Source organism: Pogona vitticeps, chromosome 9, assembly GCF_051106095.1.
Source record: "Pogona vitticeps strain Pit_001003342236 chromosome 9, PviZW2.1, whole genome shotgun sequence".
Lineage (NCBI taxonomy): Eukaryota > Metazoa > Chordata > Lepidosauria > Squamata > Agamidae > Pogona > Pogona vitticeps.
In genome coordinates, this window is record NC_135791.1 from 27,540,317 (window position 1) to 27,556,930 (window position 16,614).

Consider the following 16,614-nt stretch of genomic DNA (forward strand, 5'->3'; position numbering starts at 1 on the left):
TGCTCTGGGCTCCAACCCCCAAGAAGCCCAGGAGAGCAGGAAGTGGCCACCCCCATAATAAAAGCAGAAGAATCTAATGCCAGCATCACCCATGATACTCCGTATTCAAGCCCTCGGGTCCAGCAGCAGCATCCCAGGAGGCGTTGTTGTTGTTGTTTTGACAGCTGCTGGTGGGGAGTTCCACCATGGAGCAGAGGAAAGTAAAGGAGGCCTTTGGAAAGCATGTTTAACAGATGAAGCCCTCTCTGCTCCCCGCAGCTGCCCCATCCTCCCAGCTGCCCTGCCCCTTCCCTCACTCACTGACTTCTTGCCCAGCAGAAAGAGAGGTCTGTTTTCCAGGCCCTTTGCCTTCAAACCGTGGGAGCGGGTGCAACGGGCTGGAATAATGGCTTGCCAGCATGTCATCTGTGCCTTGCGCCATCTGTGATGACCCAAGACATGTCCTCCCTCTGAGAAGTTCTCCATTCTTCCCAGAGCTAGGCAAAATTGCTCTTTCTTTCCACTGTGACGTCCAGAACCCCTGGCCAACCAGCAGTACAGGTGCATTCTGGTCCAGAACAGGAACTTTGCCCCAACCTTATGCCTACCTCCCACCCACACTTGGGCACCATCCTTTGAGCAAAGGAAGACAAGGCAGACACAGACAGAGGCAGGGTGGGGGGGGGAGAGAGAGAGAGAGAGAGAGAGAGAGCAACAGAACACAGCAGGTAGCTGTGAAGATGAACTTCTGGGAGCCAACAAGTCACGTAAAAACTCTGATGGTGATCCTTCCCCCCCACCCCCCGAAGCACCCAGTGGCATGTTAAAGATGAACAAGCCCTGATTTTGATTTTGCCTTTGGAGGAGAGCAGTCCACTCCATCCGATGCAAGAAATATAGCTTTGGCAGACAAACAATTACAGACACACAGGAATGGGGGTGAGGGAGGAGGTGATGTGAAATATAATAGTTGATGCAAAAGGTCCAGGTGGGTAAGAGTGCTCCTTAAAGCCAGTTCGCCATTCACAGGAGGCAAGAGGTATGGATCTTACTTAGGGTCATTCAAATGACATCGGTGGCTGACAAATAAGCTCCAGCAGGGAAAAGGAGATTAACACATGTAAGGCGGAGACAAAGCCCTGTTGGAAAGCATTGGTTTACGGAGATACACTGTTAGTGCAGGATTGAAACCAAGAGGGGGTGGCAGGAAGAGAAATACACAATTTACAAGGAGACAAAAGCATCCAAACAGTTGTCATGAACACACAACAGTGTGTGTGTGGGGGTCATACAGACAATCCTGACTCATCCAGTCTTTCTGCAGGACCAATAACTGGGATAGAGCAGGAAGCTGAACTGGGACTCAAGCAGACCTTCCAGTCTAGAGCCCAAAAGCAAGTCATCCACTTCTTAGCCTACTACAGATATTCATAGACTGTGAAAAGTAGGGGATTGTGCCAATGCTTGTATGTACAGCTTAAGTAGTTTTTTTCCCAAAAGGACAATGAAACACAACAAGTTACACTCCTAACTAAGACGGTCACTCTCTTGAAAGCAGACACCATTGCTCCTAATCCCTTAGAAGGAATCTCTCTCTCTCTCACACACACACACACACACACACACACACACACACTCACACACACACACACACACACACACACACAAGCACTCATGGTTTGTGAGGCAGGGCAGAGTGACAAGGGTTGCAAAGTGTATGGCTCAAACACTGTGCCATGTGCATCTCAACCCACAGACTGTACTCAGTGAATGTCTGTGACAAAGGGAAGGCTCTGATGGCTTTCTTGCTTTCTGTTTATTTTATTCATTGTTATGTCTGCCATGAAGCAGTGTCTCCTCCCCTAGGCAGATTCAGCATAGAAACAACTGTAAATGAGATGGCTCACCAGGTCAGGGCAGCACATCTGGGTCAAAATGGAGTACAGGTCACCACGCCCCAATGTTCTCTTCTCTCTCATTAATTCCACATGCTGGCAATCTGATAACCCCTCATATGACCTCGGAATGGCTCTCTTTCTCACTCTCTCCTTCTCACAAACTCTCTTCACTGTTTCAGTGACTCCACACGCATGCACACTTTCCATTCTGTGGATAAAGCACTTTATCCAGGAATCTTTATCCCAGGCGCCTGCTTCCTAAACATCTTCATTGATATGCCAGGGGAAGAAGGGACGAGACAAGCATGCTTGCCGAAAGTCATGTTGCATAGAAGCAAAAAGCATGTAGGAGGGTCCTCCTTTTCCTCCTTTACCCCCATCTCTCCTTAGACCCCATATCATGACATCAGCCTCTCCACCTCTAGCTCAGCCTAGCTCAGAAAGGCATTCCAAAGGATTGCTTGAGACAGAAGGCATGTGGGGGGTTCAAGCGTTCTGTGCATCAGCAAGAGTGGCCATGCCAAGATTCAGGACCAGAAGGAAACTCCTCTTTCTCAGAGGAACAGCCCCCACACTGCACTGGGATCAAGAGGACTCCAGGCTCCGTGACAGACACCCAAAGAGTCTCCAAGGACCCAGAGCCCTTGAGCAAGACAAGTAGCAGGATCTTTTGGAGCAGCGCCAGGGTGGGGAACTTTAGGCCCTGCTGCAAAAACCAGCCCTCCTGGTAGCCAAGTCCAGGGCCCTAGGCTTCCTGATGGATTGCCTCTGCCCTACCAAGGGAAGCCCATGAGGAGGAAGGCTTGGAGCAGCTGCTCACCAATATCTGGAGATCCACTCTTTGACCACACCTGGCTTTAGGGGGAGGGGGAACACAGTGTGTTTGTGGGATGAACAGATTCTGTGCGCTTCATCCTATGTGCTCAGCCTTTGCACATGGGGAGCTGGGGGGGGCTACAGGTATACCAGCTTGCAAACTGGCTGGCCCTGACCCCTGTGTATAATAGAAGATGTAGCCCAGCACATCCAGATGTACCAGGGAGGGGGAGGCTGCCATAGAGGCTTCCCAAGGCTTCGTTCCATGCAGGGAACATGAAACTCATCTATCTTTCTATCCATCTCCACCTGCTCACCATCTGCCCTGACAAGAGGATGAATCCATCTCTGTGTCCGATCCGGGCCAGCGGAGGGATGAGAGGAAATGCTTGTTTTCCAGAGCTTGGTGTGAAGGCAGATGAGGCAGCAAATATCAGCCTGGGGAGTAGGCCTGGGTGGGAGGCTCTACCCTAGACTCCCATCCCTACCTCATGTGCAGTTTTTTTTATCTCTGGAGGAAAGTTGCAGCATGTTGTGGGGGGGGGGAGAGAAGAAATGCAGTCTACCTATTTGGATCAAAATACATCTTCCCACCTTCACCCTGTAAGACTGGAACTTGGGAACAAGAGAGCTAGCCAACAAAACCGGCTGGCAGGAGGCTCAGAACAGACTGGAAAAGGGGGTACTTAGCACCTGTTCCCAGTTTGTTTTGGGGATTGGCTGCCACAAAGGGCAGCGATCATTCTGCAAAGCCACAGCTTTTGATGAGTTGCTTTGGGGAGGGGGGGAGGATAACAGCTCCCATAATCCTCCAGCCAGCACAGTCCTGTGAGCAGCCACCTAAGGTGAGCGTGGCACCAGGAGTCCAGATCAAACTATGAGCAGAGGAGGCCCAACCCAAGCCCGGCTGGTGACACTCCAGAGCTCATGGGGAAAGGAGCTGCTCCAGCATCAACAACTGCCCACCCGGAGCAGAGAGAGTAAATCACAGCCACCGACTCCAGGCACCCCGTCAGAGTATCTGTGCTGAACCCAACATGCTGCTCTTGCCCAGGTGCCCTGACTCCCTTTTTCCATTCATAGCAGTTGGGGGGGGGGGAAGGAGGGTCTCTCTCAGCCCCTCTTCCCCACTAGTTGGTGAGATCCAAGGAGACATCAGGGCAGGGCTTTGCTGGGGCCAGATGTGGGGCCACCCCATGCCCTGGCTTGCCCAGCCTCCACGCGCACTGTTGACATGAGCACTGCCACAAAAAGTGCCTTTACGCTGCCCCAGCTCATTTCAGGGGGGCTCAAGCCAGAGGGATCACCACGGCCCGGGGTTCCTGAGGGCTCAGTGCCATCCACCTTGAGCCTGGCTCCCCAGGATCCTGTGCCCGAAGTAGCCCCTCCACTCCTCAGCCAGCTTCCATTGGAAGAGGCACAGGCAGACCCCTGGCTGCCTCATTAATCCTGTGGATTTATGAACGATGCAAAGGCCTGGTGCCGCTATGACAGGGACTTGCCAGCAGCCCCTCCCTGCCTGTCCCCCACCAGCCCCACCTTTCCCAGCCATTAGTGCTTGATTTGCGAGGAGGAGGCCGAGGGAAGGGGCTGGCACTTCTGTTTTAAAGTCTGTTCTTTCAGCCCCTCAGGTGCCCATGAAAATTGGTTTTATGGCTCAGGAGCAGAAATTTGGCTCCTTTAAAAGCAAAGGAGAAGACACGCAGGGATGATCATGCAGGCACTTCACGGCAGGATTCCAGATGGGCCGGCCTTCCATCCATCCATCCATCCATCCATCCAACCATTCAACAAAACAATCCTTGGATTGAAATGTTTTCCACTTTTCTAGGCAGTCCAATCGCTTGGCATAAATAATGGCACTTAAAAACCAGCTGCCACCCGAAGGAGAGGTGAGCTCTTCCAAGGACGGATGTTACTTCTGAAGGGGTGAAGCTCCCAGATTCCACTCCGCCTCTTCAGCCACCCAGCATGGCCAGGGGGCAAGCTGCCTGGGGAGGATGCTGGAAAATGGTAGTCCAAAAAGCTGTGATGGCCATCAGCCCCAGGTGCCACTTCTCCCCTTCAGCTGGACCTTGCAGAGCACCAAGGGAGTTTTGGCCCATGGCTGGCGGGGGCCCTTGGAGTGTCTGGTCCATCCTCGCCTGCACGGCAGTCCTGTGTAAAGTCTGCAGGAGGGAAAGGTTTTTTTCCAGTCCAGCTCCTTGGGATCTTTTCTCCAGAAAGCCCCCAGGAGGGGACCTGGGCCTTTTCTACAGGCCAAGCAGGTTCTTGGCTGCTGAGTGAGCAATGGCCCCTGATCATGACACACATCTTTCTAAATCACAACAGCAACAACGGTGGTACAGAACATGACAGATGAAGGCTTTACACCCAGGGCAGATTTTGTTTCCTCTGACTCTGGGGGAAGGGTTTTTATGGCTCAGAGACTTCTGGCTCATTAGTCACTGTGTAGGAAATAAAATGCAGCATGAGCCGGACCTTTGATCTAATGAGAAGCTCCTTGTCCACCGTTTACCTCCATAACTCCATAGGACACCCTGGATACCATTGTCATCGGAGTCATTCCCGTGGTCTGAATGAGGTTTCCACAGGGATTTCTCCACCACACACCCCTCTTCTCCTTCTGAAAACAGGGCTTGGCCGCCTCTGCCCACTGCCGAGGGCTCTCACTGCCTTCCCTTCTAGCAACCCGTTATCGATCAGCAGCAAGGTTCAAATTAACTCCTTCAGATAAATGGCTGGGTTTGTTCATGTGGTGTGAAGCCTTCCAGATTTATGCACCATCTCAGGGAATTGTAATGAGCAAATGAGGGCAAGCTCTGTTTTATGAAGCAGGCAACCCCAACCGCCCACCCACCCCTGAAATATCAAGTATTAGCATAAACAATAAACACTGTTCCCCGGAGGTGTTGTAGGCTATGATGGCGGGCGTCACAGATCAAATAGAAAGAGCAAACAAGAGGGGTGACGCATACTTACATAAGCCAAAAAGGATCACACCTGAGATCAGGGGAAACTACTGATAAGAGGAATTGTTTTAAAAGCTACAAAAATGCAGGAAAACACTGGAATCATTAGGGGAGAGATACAGGATCCTTCGTTCCTGCCACGTTGGAACAAAACCAACATGTGAAACATCAGAGGTCAGAAAGACATGCTCCTTTATGAAATAGCTTGGGGGGGGGGCAAAGTACATTTTTAAAAGAGGCAAACCCGCTATAATCCAAAGCACACTTACGAGGAATAGTCCAACTGATTGCAATAGAGCTTACTTCTGAGTAAACAGTGGTACCACTTCATTGTTAAAATAAGCTACCTGATGCCAGAGTTGCAGTGCTAGTGTGGAGCTGGAGGGGGGCCGGGGGTGACCTTCCAGCATGTTGGGTGTGTAGAGGAAAGCGGTGAGCCCTGCCCAGAAAGGGACGGAGGAGGGCCTGTGCCGTTCAGAATACAGGCCTGTTCACATCTGCTATGCAGAGGTTGGCACTTCTGGTTCTCCTCCTGCCTTTTGCAGCCGTCCAACAAAACACGTGAGCACATTTACAGGCATGCTCATGCCTACAGAGAGAGAGAGAGAGGAGATGGGGGTTCTTTCCTCACCTCCCTCCATGCCAGCCCAAAGAAGGTGTCAGGCTGTCAGGCCACTGGTAGAGACCAGGAGCGGAACAAGAAGATGGCAGGCTCTGGACAGGGGCCCTCGGCTCCCCTTTCCATCTGACCCACCCATTCATCCAAGGTGTTTTTGTGGGGTACATTTGGGTCCTGTTCTTGTTTTCATGACAAGGAGACAAAAGAAGCTTTGGGGGCTTAATTATGGCCCCTCAGCCTTCTGCTAAATGACCTCAGTTGAGCAGCCGTTTCAACAAAGCCAGCCTTGAAGGGTGACTTCTCCTCCTGCGTCACCTGCTGCCCACAGGGAGAAGGATTCCTGCAAGAAGGCCCTGCACTTCCTCTAGCTCCAAACAGCAGCAAAACCAGGATGGCAAGCGAAGGAAGGGCCAAGGCTGGACGCTTGAACTTGCAGGCCGCTGCTTCTGGCTTGAGCCAAAGGCCACCTGGGGCTCTCTCTGATACGGAGGTCCAGCCCTCCCCCAACCCTCCTGGGCAGGGGAGCTGTCTCTGTCTCTCACGCTTTGGCCAACTGGCCCAGTTTGGCTCTCAGAGGGCTGTGAGAAATATCTTTTTTGGACTGTGACTCCACGAATTTAGGCAGGCTCCTTGGCTGATGGTGCCCTGTCCTGCCATGGGTGGAAGGAAGGGGCTCGCATGCCTGGCAACCACTGGTCACTTCTCTGCTTCTTGCTCAACCCCAGGTTTGGAAAACCAGCCATGGGCTTCTGGCCACTTCCGGTCTCCATTTTGGTTTTCCCTACATCTTTGGGGGTCAATAAGCCCCATGGATTCCCACAGAATGTGCCCACGGCTGTAGCAGGCAGGCAGATGCTCTCCGAACGCATGGCTACCTGCGGAGCCAGGCAGAGAGGGCAGACGAGCAGCCAGGCAGCAGCTCCAGCTGGGAGGCAGAGTGATGGGTTCTGCGTGCACAGCGCCAGTATGGACTGCTTTTGTTTGCCTGGAGCCTTGTTGGCAGCAGAGCCAATTAGCATAGAATCCTAGCCTCTGGATTGTAATTAGCAATCGAGGTCATCTCTCTTGACATATTTTATTTTCATGTTGCGGGGGGGGTCATGCAGGAGAGGCAAGTGCTGGGTGGTGATTGGCAAGCGAGTCTCCCCCGCATGGTGGGAGGAGACCAGCCTAGCAGGAGAGGTTTCCACTTGCCTGTGGTTCCCTCCCTTCCACCACTGCTGCCGCCACCACCACACGGAGGGGACAAGCCCTGTGTTTCGGATTTGCCTTTCCCTTCTTTCAAGGCAGTTTTTCCTGGGAAGCCCCTTCCCAGTCCCTCCCCGGCACCAGGTGCTGATGGCAATCTTTCTGGGGACCGGCTCCTCTCTTGAAGAAGCCACCGTGGAGAACGGCTTCCTTCTCCTTCTGCAGGACCTGTCCCAGCGGTTGGCAACTGTGGCCCTGTGGAGCCAACCACGCTCAGCAGCCCTAGCCAGCATCAGGAATGGTAAGGGAAGATGGGACTTGCAGTCCACCCACAGCCCCTCCCAGGAGCCTCCAGGAGCAGTGCTTCGCTTTTCCAACAGGCCACTGGAGGCCTTTGGCCCAATCAGGATCCCCAAAGAGCAGTTTTCCCAAACCATGAGCGGGGTGTGTGTCTTTCCAGCCAACCCCCATTCCGTCTGCTTCACGTTTCCAGCCGTGTGCATTTGTGGCCCCCTCCTCCCTTGCGACTGGAGAGACTGACCATGGGATTCAGGCCTGGGTCATTCTGCCAGCCAGCTGGATGCTCCAAAACCTGGCACATTGGGAGACCCTTTGCTCTAGAAGAACAGAGAGGCAAGAGGTGAGCCCTGCATTACCCAGCAGGGGGTGGTGGTCCTGGCCTCTCCTCAGCTCACAACTCAGGCGGCAACAAGGCAGAGTGTGTCAAAAGGGTTGTTCTGTCCGGGTGACTGCCTGGGTGAGAGAGGCCTGCCCCCCTCCCCAGTGAGTGAGTCAACAGCCAATCCACTGGAAGTCCAGTTCATTGTTCCCGGAGTGTCCCCACCACTGGGGTGTTAACAAGACACTAATGAGAGGCAGTTGACTGGAAGCTGAGTGATTAGAGGCAGCCAGAAGGGTTTTTTCCCCACCTGCCTTTGTTCTTCTCAGTCTCCTACCAAAAGACCTAAGAGGAAGACCCTGAAGCAGGAAGGGGCAGATGCGGGGGGGGGGGGTTTCTATGATGCATGCTGTCTTTTTGTGTTTTTTTCCTCTTGAAGGTTGGACTGGTTAGATGTCCTCACAAGTATTCTGAGTCTGGGTGTTTCAGAGCTAAACACTGACACTGGCTTACATCTCAACCAGTTTTCCAGACTCTCTAACCAAGACTCCTTCTTGCACTTCTTTTCCCATTTATTTTACCCTGAATGATCAGCTGTGCTAATCTACACCTTTCATTTCTCCTGTGTTCCATGATTTCCTGCTCTTTATTCACTCGCCTTGGTATCTCTCATAGGCCACCCTCTCAATTTAAAAACAAAAACATGGGACCCTCGGTATCTTGCAATACATTTACATTTGACACCATATAAAGTGGTGTAAAGCATGGCCCTCAGATTTTGCCATTGCTGATCTTGCCAAAAGCTGTGAGATAGTTATCCAAATATATGCAAGTTTGCAGTATCTGTTTGACAGCCAGTTCTGTTGGATTCCTGAATCTGACTTGGATGTTCAACCATATCTGAGCATTGACATGCAATGGTATTTAGTACAGGAAGTGATGACTGCCCACCAGGATGGATTTAAGAGGAGACTGGATAAATTCATGGAAAAGAAGGGGGGCAGCAAATCCTGCTCATCAGGATGGTTATGATTCAAATCCATGATCACAGGCCATGTGCTTCTGCACACCACTGGCTGGGAACCTGAGACAGAGAGAGTCTATGTGCCCTCCTGCCCTCTTGGCAAGGCTTTCCAGAGACAATTGTTCAGCCCCTGTGAATATGCTGGGGAAGAGAAGTCTTTGTTTCAAGGGTTCTGATGTTCTCAAGAATGACACCTTGTTCAGTTTCTGGGCTTGTCCACTGCTCTCTTGGACCACTCCCATTGCGCGCACACACACACACACACACACACACACACACACACACACACACACACACACACACACACACACACACACACACACACACACACACACACACACACACACGCATACATGCACACACACATGCACGGACGCACACGTGCACAGAGAGAGAGAGAGAGAGATGCTAGTCTTCTTTGATTCTTCCCAGTGTGGAAGTCTTCCAGATCTGCCTGGAAGCCCGCTCCTATTTCCTGGCAAATGCCAATCTTTCAACTCGGCAAGTTTTCAACTGGACAAGCCCATAAAATGAACAAGGTGTCATTCTTGAGAACATCAGAACCCCTGAAACAAAGACTTCTCTACCCCAACATTCTCACAGGGCCTGAACAATTGACTCTACTTCCTCTTCAATGCTACATGACATCTCACCGTTCTTCCCCCAAGGGAAGTGTGTTCCAGCCTCAGTGCCCAAACCACAACTCTGCTGGTTTTGTTAGATTCTTGTCTGAAGAAGGGTGTTTGGGTAAGAGAGACTCACCATGGCCAGGAGGAGGAAATCAAGGAGGAGATTGTCGATAGCCTTCCCAAGAACAGTAGTAGTAGCAACGTCTACTGACAGTGTGGCCTCTTGGACTTTTGGTGAGGCTTTGAAACTGCTTGGCCACTGTCCACCAACATGGTGTCACCAGGAAGCCCAGAAAGCTGCTAGTTACATCCAGACAGTAAATGTGTGTTTCCTGCTATTACAATGCTTTTTCCTCCAGATACACACTTGTTTCAAAGCTCCATGTCAGACCAATCAGACTTTCAAAGGAAGCCCATATTTACCTCCTGATAACAGACACAAAACCAAAGCATACTCATTTCCACCATGCGAAGGTGAGGCAAGCCAGAAAAAGGAGCTCTTAGAATAGCTCTACTATATTGTCTAGTTTCTAATCCTTCTCAAGCAGCACCTCTCAAGAGAAACGAGTCCTGGGTCTCTTCTGAATAAAACTCCAGGACCAAGGACAGCTCCCAGTGAGCCACTAGTGACAAGAAAGGCACATTTGGAGCCCTTTGCCAAGGAATCCAGAAAAGGAACTCCGCCAACCCATTCTTCCAAGGAGGGGAACCACCCTCAGTCTTGCTGCCAGTGATCTAAGGAAAAGGCCACCCTTAGGCCTCCTCTGGTGAGCTGGAAAGCCCAGCATTTGATGAATTGATTGATAGATTCCCAGCCTCTATTCCAGAGATCTGTTGAATGTGGCTTGAAAAATGGTTTTTTGAATACAGTTTCCAGGTTCCACCCTCAGCCAAAGTCTTACAGGAGATATCCATGTTTATCTGTTTCAGGAAAATGGATGTATAGTCTGGTGGTACCCTAAAGGTGAAGATGAATTCATTTTATTTGGCATTGTTCATGGAATCTAAGTTTAGGAATCTGGAACACACACACCTAGAAACACCCTTTTCCTAACAGGGCACTTTTTGTTTCCTCTGGAATCTTCTGTCCAGGCAGTTCTGCAGAATCTCTCTCTCTCTCTCTCTCTCTCTCTCGGTCTACTTGTGACACATCTCTGTAATCATGGACGGCATTCCAAGCACACAGCTCTGCAGAAGGCTCCAATTAGATTAAATCCTTTGGTGTCTTCACATTTAAATCCAGGGCATCTGTTGGGCTGTTTTGTACTATTAGCCATTTACTTTTCAAGGTACTAATCATTTTTATGGCTATGTTTTCCTGGGCTCTTTGAATGCCTCCATGAGAGAGAGAGAGAGAGAGAGAGAGAGCAGGAAAGAAAGAGACCAGAGGGAATAATCCCTGCAAATGTCAATTTCAGCCAAGGGGCGTGCAGGATGCTGGCTAGATCAGATGCTTGTCTCCACCTGGGCATCCCTCGTCAGGCTCTTTCTTGTTTGGCATTTGCTCTTTTAAATTAATTACACCTTCCCCTCACTCTGTATGTAAAGGCAGGGAGGAGACATGTAGCATTCACATCAGTTTAACATTCCTGTACATCAGGCGGGAAGCCAAAGCGGTGCAGCCATAGCGACGACTGCCACCCTCGGCCAATATCCTGCTGCCTTCCTTGGGGGGCTGCTCCTCGCCCTGCCTTTAAGCTCAGCCTTGCCCAACATCCCAAATGAGACAGGACTCCACACACACATACACACACGATGCCATTCATCTAAATCAGGATGGGCAAGGATGTAGGAGTTGATGAGTTGCAGTCAGAGTCAGTGTGGTGCAGGAAAATACTGTACTTGGGAAATCTGGGTTCAAATCCCACATCAGTCAATAAACTTTCTCGGTGACTTTAAGCTGGCCTCTGTCGGTCCACCTCAATGGCGATTGTGAGGATAAAGCTGGGAGGGAAACAGCCACATAAACCCCCTTAGAGCTCAGTGGAGGAAAGGTGGGATACAATTATGTAAGCAAGGAAAACAGCATTTATCCGTGTGAAAGCCGCAAGCCAACAACATCTAGGAGGGACACCCTTAGCCTCCCCATATCTAAACTCACATTATTCACCTGGATCACTCTCAAAAGATGGGCTACGAGAAAATAGATGGATATATGAGAATGTAGCCATGAGCAATGCTTCAATTAAAGAAAAAAAGCATGAAGCAAGGCTGGGACTACCTGGCCCTCCAATGGCAGATGCACTACATCTCCCATCAGCACACCAATGGTAAGGGATAATGGGGATCAGGGTGTGGCCATGCAATCCAGAGAATCACATGTGCCTGGTATTTCAGAAGATTCCTTTTTTGGACTACAGCTCCCAGGACCCACCAGACAGCATTCTGGAAGTTGTTGTCCAAAAGATAACATTCCCAAGAGCTTTTCAGCTTTTCCCCTGCCACAAATGAAAGGTTCTGACACCTCTGCCCCACCAGTATTCTCCCCTCCTTTCTTTTTCTTCCCAGTCCTGGCCTTCCCTTCCTGCTCCTGGAGGATGAGGCCAGCCCTTGGGTTTGGATGTGTCCAGCTGAGCCCTTCCCTCCCAAGGCCAAAGGGTCTGTTGCTGTTGCTTTCTGGGAAGGCAGCTCCCCTTGTGTTTCTCCACCATGGCTGAGCTTCTCCTGGCCTTCCATCTTGTGCAGACATTGTTGAGAGCTGTCCCACTTCATGCCATGATCTTCTGGCAAGGCAGGGATACAATTTCCTGCTGCATGGCCCTGTCAGATGGAAGCCCCGATCAGTTCTGACAGGCCGTGCTTGATGTTCGCTTCTTTCCCAGAGACACAAGCATTCCAAAATGTTTGGAAGGAGCCAGATCAACCTCGACTTGTCCTTCCCCCAAATCCAGGTTAATGCTTGTCTCATCTAGTGGGACAGACTTGCTGCCATCGGCGGCTGGTGCCCACTGGGGTGGTTTGAGCAAGAAGAACAGCAGACGAGCCCATGGTGGACGCAGCCAATGGTGACAGGCAGAGGCCGAGACAAAAGGAAGTCCCCCTTCACTGATACACACAAACAGGCAGGCAGGTTGGCAAGCAAGAAAGCAAAGAAGCATCCACACCTATGCAAAGAGCACAAGTCCAGAAGGAGGGGAAGACAGGTGTGGCTTTGAGTCTGGCTTTGCTCAAGCCCAGAGCTCTCTGTGATACAGAAGTCTATCTCAAAAATAGATCCAGCACCTCGTCAAAGCCCAGAGCTCTCTGTGATACAGAAGTCTATCTCAAAAATAGATCCAGCACCTCGTTCCTCTAAGGGGCAGACACGAGTGGCCTGTGTCTCCTAGCCCTGATCCTGGGGAAAGACCGGTGGGAGAGGGCTGGCTGGGGGCATCCTGAGCTGGGCCCCATACTTTGGGGCACCCCAGAGCCCAGGAGGCACCCGTGTCACAGCTTGGGAGCCATCCTTTGGCACCAGGGCCTGGAGGGAGAAAGATTCCCCCTAGGGTAGCGCTCAGTTCCTCCTCCCTCCTCCATCTTGTGTTCAGTGCCATCTTTTTAAACTGCCAAGGGGCCTTGCTGCTAAGCTTCCTGATTGTGCTCAAGTTCCAAGAAGATGCTTCTCCTGCACCCGCTTGCCCTCCGCAGAGCCCGGTTGCTCCTCATTCTGGGCTAAGCCCAACGCCAGCTATTCCCACAGAAGGAAAACACGGCTTCCCAAATGTTTTCTGGCAACCGCCTGACCTAGATTCCTGCAATATACTTGTTCAGCTCTTAACAGTCCCCTCTCCGGAGAAGGCGGAAGGATTGTTTTCAACATGATTCATTTAGTTATTTCCATGTAGATGCTGCGTAGAGTCCAAGGAATGCCGGAGTCCTCCCCCCACCCCCCATTGTCGTTGTTTCTCTGGAGGCAGGGCAGTCCACCTGGGCAAAGCCATGCAGCCACTTGCCTGTTTCCCACTGATCTGACATCCCACAGCACGTGGCACAGAGACAGGAAGGGTGATTACGAGGAGTCCCACCACAGCATTTGCCCGTTAACAAGCCTTTTACTGCCCAGAGCACCAAGGGGACTTTAGGAAATGGGGCAGGAGGGAAAAGGCGCAGCTTTGCAATAATTGCCTTCCTCCTGAGGCCTGCTAGACAGCAACCCTGGAATCAATGATGCCGGCCAAATTCAGTGTGAGACACAGGCATGTTGTCTGCTGCTGCCCGCCTTAACTTGGGACACTCCGTGTCTTGAACAACAACTCCCATCATGCTCACATTCAGCATCACACACATCTTGGCATCCTGACTTGAACCCTATTAGTGTTCATATGAAATCACCATAACTAATTGAGCTAATGGGTGAGTGTAGGGTATACCGCAATTGTGTAGCAGGGCACATGACCAGGCATGTGAGTGAGGCCTGTCCCAGCTCCATTTTAAATAGCTGCAATTAGCCGTGGCAAGCTTCACAAACCTTAGGTGGACACTGTTAATAATTTGGACACTGCCATTTGTGCCCCATTTCAAATGCGCACACCCCACAGCATCCTGGAAAAAGCGCAGAGGCAGGGCTGTGCCAACCAGATCTGCCTTACAAGTGGACCAGAGATTCTTTTAAAATGTGCTCCTTTTGGTCTTCCATCCCAAGACCCCTCAACCACATGAGAAACAATAAGACAGGCTTGCTGTGGGTTTTTCAGGCTCTTTGGCCATGTTCTTTTTTTTTTTTTTTGTATTTTTATTTTTTATAAGGGATAACAAAAGGGAAAAGGGAATTGGGATTGATGAGGAAGAGGGGAGACAATAACATACTTTCATCCATTCTGTACCTATTGCCATTGCTCTTTGGCCATGTTCTGAAGGTTGTTCTTCCTAACATTTCGCCAGTCTCTGTGGCTTGCATCTTCAGAGGACAGGAGTCGGAACTCTGTCTGTGCTCTGTTGCAGTTTGTTGGCTAGTTGAGTATTTATAGCTGTGGGAACAGCTTTTGTCTTTTTCAGGAGATTGGGTGATTATGCTGATCAGCCTGTTTTTCTTGTGAATGCATTGTTATGATAAGGGGGAGAGATGATCTGTCACTGTGATTGACGGGTGTCGTTAGCTGGTCTTTTGTGTGCAGTAATCACTGGTCCTTGTGGCTGGGTAGAGTTCGTTTACCTTTTTGCAAGCTGCATTTTTCAGTGCTGGGAGCCAGGCCTTGTTGAGTTTTAAACTTTCTTCTTTTTTGTTGAAGCTCTGCTGGTGTTTATGGATTTCAATGGCTTTCCTGTGCAGTCTAACATAATGATTGCTGGTGTTCTCCAGTACTTCATTATTTTGAAATAGTCTTCTTCTGACTCTTCTTCTTCTGGGCCCCACTCCATGCCCATTAAGATCAGCATTCTCCCCTCCCCCAGTACCTGAATGCTCCTTCATTCTGTTCTTGTTGCAGCAGAATCAACATCTTCTAACTTTCTGGCTTAGACCTACAAGCAGGTGTCATCAGCCGAGAGAGATGAGTCTCCCTAACCCTGGTCTGCCTAATGTTAGGTCTCTGCACAGATTGCCATAGGAATGCAGCACCTACAAGCCGCAGCTTAGCCTGCTTCTTGTCTTGGGCTTTCCCCTTAAGTTCAGGATTTGTGGTGTGCAGAGTTTCTCTGAGCATGGGCTTATGGCTGAGTGAAGGGGCCAGACTGATGACGGATGTATGCATGTCACACAGTTTGCTAGATGGGGCCAGAGGGCCTGATGATGTTCTTGAACCCTCCTGCGTCAGCCCAGGCTCAGCGCTTAATGAGTGTTAATTCTTCCTCTCCACCCCGTGTCTGTGAGCCAGGCCTGGGGAGCCAATTAGTCTCACCACATTAATCTGAACGAAAGGGATCCTTCCTTTCTCTCCTCTTTTTTGTAGAGTGCTCTGGCAGCCTCCAGTGTCTGAGCTGCACTTAAGGCATTCCAAGGCAGGGGGACAGAGGTCAGCATTGGCTCCCTCTTCCTGGCCTTAACTCTCTCGATGCAAACATTCAAATGTGCACATGCTCCCGTCCCGTGGTTTGATGGAGGCACGATCCCCCGAGAAGCCCTCTGACATGATAGCCCTCGCGAGGGAAAGGCTGCTCAGCCCTTCCTCCTTGGAGTAGCTCTCCGCTTAAACCACCTCCACCCAGTCACTTGGTGAGATCAAACCGTGAGGAGATCATCCTTGTACGTAGCTGCTTCTCTCGCTGCCTATTTCTCGATGAGATCCTCATGACAGCTTAGAGAAGATTATATTTGTGCAGCTGCGGAGAAGAGGTGTGGGGAGAGAGTGTTTGTTGGGCTATTTTTCTTGAGCATTTCTAATCAATCTTTCTATTCGGACCAGGGTGCGTCCTAATTCGAGTGTGTGCCTGTGAAGTCACAACAGGTGGAAGATACTGAGAGTTTAGAGAAGCTCTGATCTGCCGTGAGGCAGAGACAGAAGCTGAGGGTCTGGCTGCTGGATTGGTAGGGCAGGCAGGGGGGTGTTGCTTCCCCCTCTTTGCTAATGCCCAGCCCATACCTCCAGTTCAGATAGGAGCTGGAAAGGGGGGGGCGGTTTAGGGATGCCGTTTTCTTTTTCCCCTCCACCACAACAGGTGGCACTGGGGTTGCCAGGTGGCTCTACCTGCCAGGTCTGCCGGCGGCAGCAGTAGCAGCAGCAGCACCCCCTCCTTCTGCTCTCCTGGACACACCTTGTGTGCACCTGCTTGCTTGCAGATGATGCCTCTGGTGTGTGGAAGGCCTTTTGCCAGCCGTATCAGCTGGCAGGAACTGGGAGAATGCCATACATCTGTGCAGCCAGGAACGGGGCTGAGGAAGGCTTTACAGCTCTTGCCGGCACACAAGAAACCGCTTAGCCTGAGAAATCTACTTCTTTGGACTGCAGACAGCCT